Genomic DNA, 6,734 nt, shown 5'->3' on the forward strand with positions numbered 1-6,734 from the left:
ACTTTAAGTGTAATGTCAAGTGCAATTAAAAAAAAAGGAGAGATATTAGATTATCATATTGTATTGAAAAATGAATAAATCTTGTAAGTATATATAAAGCTAAACTAAAGTAGTATATAATAAGAAATAAAACTCTCACTCGCATATTGATTCATTATAAATAAGATTTATTTATATAATAAGTAGTATATGAATAAATCTTATAATTTGATTGAATTGGTTTAAGTTAAACTTGAAATTATAAGAAATATCATAAAACATAAAAAATGTTTTCTATTTTATTTAATAATTAAGAGAAATTTAAGAAAGTGTTATAAGAAAAGTCAGAATTATATGTTGAATTTTTAGACTCCTAGAGGACCGAGGCCTAGTATTGAAAATTAATATTGTGTTTGTTTAAATATCAAATGAAAATCCAGACTAGGAAAAAAAGGTTTTGCACAATGAAAATATAAGTTGATTGTGGTAAATATTTTAATTTTGTATTTTATTTTATTTGTATTGTCAAAATGGCATAATAATATTTTTTTTTCACTATATTTGCTTTATAAGAATTCTTTTATACTGTAGGACAACAAATATTAAATAAATTATAAATATCTTGTTTGTACCAAAGGAGAATCTGTGCTGTTCCATAAACGTGTTTTTTCTAATTTCCTCTGACTAAATAAACGAAAAAAAAAATAATGTTTTCCTTAACTTTTTCTCCTAAATAACCTAAAAGAGACACACTTTCTTTTTTCATACTTAAATTAAAACTGGAAAATGTTTGAAGAAAACTGTCTTGAACTAACAATTTGTTTACTATGGTTTAGCTTTTTAAAGTAAAAATAAAATTAAATAATATCTCATTGTTGACAAAAATAAATAAATACTCTAACACGTTTATTGTTTGTCAGACATATACATGTTAATATGTTTTTGCAATTTAATTCAACTTTTAACCTCAATAATCCGTTAAATATAAATCACATATTAAATTAAAATATATTTTTTTTCTAAAAAACATATAAAAATTGCAACTAAATTTTTGTCTTGGCAATTATTATGTTGTATTTATTTATAATACATAAAAGGAGTTGTATGTAGGGGTGAGTAGAGTATGGTCCATTTCCATTATAGGGGCCACTTTCAATGTACAAAGTAGATAGTGAAGGCTATGGAGAATTAATTGAGTAACGGCCCTATTGTCTTGCCGCATGCAATCGATTGGGCCCATTATGTTTGGCACATTCAATGCAATGCTATGAAGGGTCAATCTTACATGTGGGCTCACATGTTAGATAATGGATAATTCTTCTATACATACGGCCCATTTTGGTTCCACGCATTTCGTTGCACCACAACTAATATAAGATCATGCCTCTAACAAAGCTCTTCGTGCAACTTTTATTTGTCTCTTCAAAACATAATATCTCCCTCAACACAACACATTAATAAATAAATTATATTAAATAAAATAATAATATTTACTTATAATCATCACACAAATAATTAAATATTAAAAAAAATTATAGAATGTCTCATTGACTTAAATGTTCAACTTGTGGAACTATCTACGTAATTTATCCGTATTATCATCCTCGTTATAGTATATTTATTTAGGTTTTGTAACTGTTAAACATATATAAATTAGAAAAAATAAAGTTTGAGTTTATAAGATTATTGGAAAATCAATCTATACCTTCCTTAAAAGTTTTAATACAAAATAACCTTTTAAATAAGTAATTTGTTATACTATATTATACATAACATAATTATTTATAATGCTTGCTTGTGTTATATAATAATATAAGAAAACCATAACTATTACGAACATATCTATAACACGATAAATGTATTATATTTTTTAAAAATTATATATATATAAAAAAAAAAAACGTACCATACTTTCATGCTAATCATTGGTAGCTGTACAAAATGCATGTATATAAGAAAATACATGTGTTATATTCAGATTTATTTTAATAATGATCGGACCCAATGTTACTCAAAAATAGTTTTTTTTTTTCAGATTTATTCTCGCTCCTGAATATAGTTTTATTTTCCATTGTATTGCTTTATATATATATATATATATATATATATATATATATATATATATATATATATATATATATATATATGTTATATCACTATTTGAAAATAAAACTTAATTAAAATACTTTGATTGCATGTTAATTTTTAGTGATACTAAAAAAAGATATCTAATAAGTTAGCATTTTTTATTTTCAAAATATGATAAATTTTTTTTCAGGAAAAGAATATTGATTAATTGTTTTTATTCTTTTACCGCTGAATTATGATTTTTGTCTTTCTCTTTCTCTTTTCATGACTTTTCATTTAATAATTTTATTCATTATCTATTTGTTTTCTTATTAAACATTTATTCGGTATTAATTAATATTCTTTTGTGTGTTGTGAATGTGATTATGTATCTCTATTTGAAGTGATAAAAGAAGATAGTTAACATTTATTATTTTTTAGGTGAGAGTGTGTTATATAGAGTAAAAGTTTAAAATTCAAAAAGTAAAACTTGTGCTATTTTTCACTTAAGATATATATATATTTTATTTATTGTTAAAATATTAAAGTCATTGACATTCCATTTTAAATAGAGTAATCTACTAAAAATTAAGCATCACATAATTATAATGTAAAAGAGCACAAATCATGAAGCATACATGTACTGACTATTACAGTTATCCATAGTATACTTGGAATAAAAGCTTAGGCACACCACAATTACCATAAAAACGACACAAGGTACTATTGTTTTACAAAGGATTGCTCATAGAGCAAGGAATCTAAATAAACAAGAGTTCTTCAAAAAGTGGCTCAACAGTGAGCCATAACCCATACCATGGGGATCACTCTACACAGCAGCATCTTCACCATCCTGAGTTCTACCAAGGGTTTCCACATCTGCTCACACCAATAAATTGGTGATCATTGCAAAAGAGAAAGCAAAGCAAGGAACAGACAAAAATGAAAGGGTAAGCTAGAGTAAAATGTTTTAACATGTTATCAAGCAACCAAATGATAAAACAGGTTATAATCAAACAAAGCAGTAGGCACCCAAATCATGTGAAAGCAAACAATTGCAAGACTCCATGACTCAATATTTGGATCATACTCTTGATATAGAATTCTAAATGAAGTATGCACCTGTGCTGGTTTTAAACTCTGCAGAGTTTAGACGCAAGGGGTTATCACCCAATCACACACAGGGTTAATCCTCTAATGTCTTAGGCCCAATACGTCCCAAGACTAGGACCTCCTGCCACTCTCACCACATAAATCATTCTGTTCTATGTGAGCGTGAACGATTATTAGAGTTCAGGATACCTTCCTTTATCTAGACATCTCCTATATCAAGGTATACACTAACTACCATTACCAAGAGTTTCCCTTGAAACTCTTTTACCAACAAATTTCCACATGCCATCTCAATAATTCAATTTTCATGCCATTCCACCACCAACCACAAAGCAAGTCATGCTTCCCATACCAACATTTTCATTATCAATCTCATTAAAGCATACAAACAGGCATGATCATCTATATCAAGTAAGGAAAAATTAAAGAAAACCATCATGAAACAAACAACCGTCAACACAGCGTCTCCTACCTGAGTTTCATAGAAATGACAAAAAAAATGTATTATCATTGAAAATCTGACATTTGTTTTGAACTTACAAATATATAAATAGTTTTAATAATATTTGACAGTAGCATATAAAATTAAAACCCATTGTTAAACTTGCATGTGAAAGACTTTGAACAAATTATGTTAAATTGGTAATTGGTAATTAATACATTTAAAAATAAACATTTTTCTTTTATAATAATGAGAATAAAAATTACTGTCATTTATTCTTATACAAGGATCAAAGATATTGGTATTCTAAAATGTAACAAAATGATTAAAATTTCATCAGAAAACTAAAAGAATATTTATTATTTATTATTTATTTTTTTTACCTTTACTAGGAGAGGAAAGACATTACTAATTATGAGATGAAGAAAAAGTAACAGGTCTGAAAATCAATACATGTATGGATTCATGATAACACTTGCAACAAAATAATGTCTTTTACAGCAGTGTATTATGTTCTCAATAAACTAGTTTACTCTGGTGAAAATAGTTATATATATAATAATTTAAAAATTATTTAACCAAAATATAATTTACCCAGAAGGGAATACGCCTCACATTTATACTTTTATCTAGATTTTTAATTTTTACAAAACATAAAATGTACTCGATGCAATATGAAAATTGTCAAGGGACATGCCATTTTTAGTATAAGCATCAACACCTTAAATTATTTTCTATAAATCCTGCAGAGGGGAAATTTTCAATAAAAGAATAATTTAAACAAGATATCAATCCACAAATGTTTAAAAAAAACAATTTTACTTAGTTCATACTTCAACATAAACCCAAGTCTTCAGAGATTGAGACCAAAGGCAAAATATTTTCATGAATAAAATCTCAACAAATAAATAAAAGTATCTAATGTGAATGATTCAATGCGGGCAACAATCAACATCTAAACTTTCAACCAAATAAACTATGTACAGAAAATAACATACCCTTAAAAGGATAAGTATTAAATACAGTCAGATACTATACCAATAAAAGTACATAAATGATGCATCTTGTCCAGCAACAGTTAAATTACAAGGTGCTTTCTGTCACATAAATCTGATGCCTATATAGAAAGCATAATAACTTTAAAAAAACATATACTCTAGCTTCCCTTACCTCGAATGGAGCTAAACGTTCTTAAAGGACTCTTGGTGGAAGAGAACTAGGACCAAGAACAGCTTAATGAGCTGAAAACAAACACACGAGCACGAAAAAGAACTCAGATTTGATAGAGATTAAGGTAGGACAATAACTTAGGAGCTGAAAACAAAAGGAAACAAGAAAAGGAATCAACTTACGTGGTAGAAAGATGTTTCAGCTATGGAAATCAAGGAACTTGTTCAAGCCCTAACAGAGCTTTCTACTTCAGCACAAAAGACACAAAGATGACTATTTTCTGTAGAAGTGGCAGAATGAAGGGTAAGTGACTGTGAGGGGTCTTTGGGGTCCAAAGTGGGTTGAACTTGAACCCTTAAATAGCTAGGCCCAACCCCTCTTTAGGACAGAGTTTAAAATAGAAAAATGGGTCTCACACATTAAGTTATATATTTTTGAGATATAAATGCTTAAATCTTAAAAAGATCTTTAAAACATGAAAATTTTGTTGAATCTTGATAATTTGAATTATTTTCATAATTAAATATTTAAAAAATTTTATAATATTAAAAAATACAAATCAATTTATATTCTTAATTATATAAAATAAATAATTTATTTTCAAGTGCATATATAACTTTATATAATAACTTTGACAATTCAAGTACAATTTACTTTTGCGAAAATAAAATTTTAAAAACTAAAAATATTAAAAAATTATTTAAAATTAATAATATCTCAACAAATATTAAATGAATTGTCTCATTATTTATTAAAAAATATTAAATTAAATTAATGATGACAATTAAAAAAAGAATTTTACATAAAAAAAAATTTAGAAAAAATAATAAGACGTTTTAACATCAATTATTTTATTAATAAATAAAAAATTCATTCTTAAATTTACCTTAAACTTTCAAAATTTTCGACTCTCTCTATAAGCAAAAGTTTGTTATTATGTCACTCTTCAAAAATCAAACATAAACAAATAATTAATTCAACAAATTATCTTAAAACTTAAACAAAAATATATTAACTAATGTGACTCCAAAAATAATAGCGTGAAATATATAAATACATAATCTTAGCTCAATTGATATTTATTCTATATGCGGGACATCAATTGGGCTGTAGAAAGAACAAGCTAAATCCAGAGGTGTTACAATATCTAGGCAATTGCTTCCTGTAACCCATCATGTTTCTGTTTTCACCCTATAAAATAAAATAAGAAAAATACTTAAATATTCTTTAGCGTTGCACCACACCACCACTGCTATTGCTGCTGTGTCACTTCCACCACAGTTTGCTGTCACCGAAAAAAAAAAATGACAAATAAAAAAAACTCATTTTACAACATTTTCTCTGAAAAATATTTTATATATTTCCGAAAACCTGAAATATTCCGGAAGAAGAGAGAAAATAATAAAAGTTTGTTATGGAAATCTAGTATACAAAAGGTATTTCAAAATATATTTCCTTGGAAATTTTATTTTGAAAATTTTGTTTCAAAAATTATTTCAAAAATTAATTCCAGAAATTCCAGAAATTCTAAAGACCGTTCCAAAATTAATAATTCGAAGGATAGAATGCAAGAATCAATTGTCCTCCGAGGAGAATATGTATAATATTTTTATATATACTATATATAACAAAAATATGTTTTTGTTATGTAATTCAAAAATAAATGTGATTTATTGTATAAAACATGTTCCTAGCACCAGAGTAGTACTATGAAAGCTCGAGGTTTATATATTTTGTTTTGTAGGTTATATATATATATATATATATATATATATATCATTTTGATTTTATTTAAATTAATACTTCATGTTTGATTTTAAACGTTCATATCTTAGCAATTTTTTTAAAACATTTTTACTATTCTTAATTTGTTAATTTCTTTCAGAATTAAACTTATTCTGCATTGATTAAACTTAGTGTATAGTGTGGAATTTTTAATTGATTTTGATTTTGACTTGTCCGA

The 6,734-nt window shown here is 26.0% G+C and overlaps 1 long non-coding RNA gene across 1 annotated transcript; it reads right to left on the reverse strand.

Moving 5' to 3' along the window:
* Window positions 1-2,686: 2,686 nt before the first annotated feature.
* Window positions 2,687-5,093, reverse strand: LOC114175352 (uncharacterized). The gene is made up of 3 exons (XR_003602820.2): window positions 4,954-5,093; window positions 4,772-4,842; window positions 2,687-2,925 (listed from the first exon to the last, which is right to left on the reverse strand). It is a non-coding gene; the product is annotated as an uncharacterized LOC114175352 (long non-coding RNA).
* Window positions 5,094-6,734: the final 1,641 nt, after the last annotated feature.

This window comes from Vigna unguiculata, chromosome 3 (assembly GCF_037176805.1).
Source record: "Vigna unguiculata cultivar grain cowpea cultivar isolate G323 ecotype 2 chromosome 3, ASM3717680v1, whole genome shotgun sequence".
NCBI classification, from domain to species: Eukaryota; Viridiplantae; Streptophyta; class Magnoliopsida; order Fabales; family Fabaceae; genus Vigna; species Vigna unguiculata.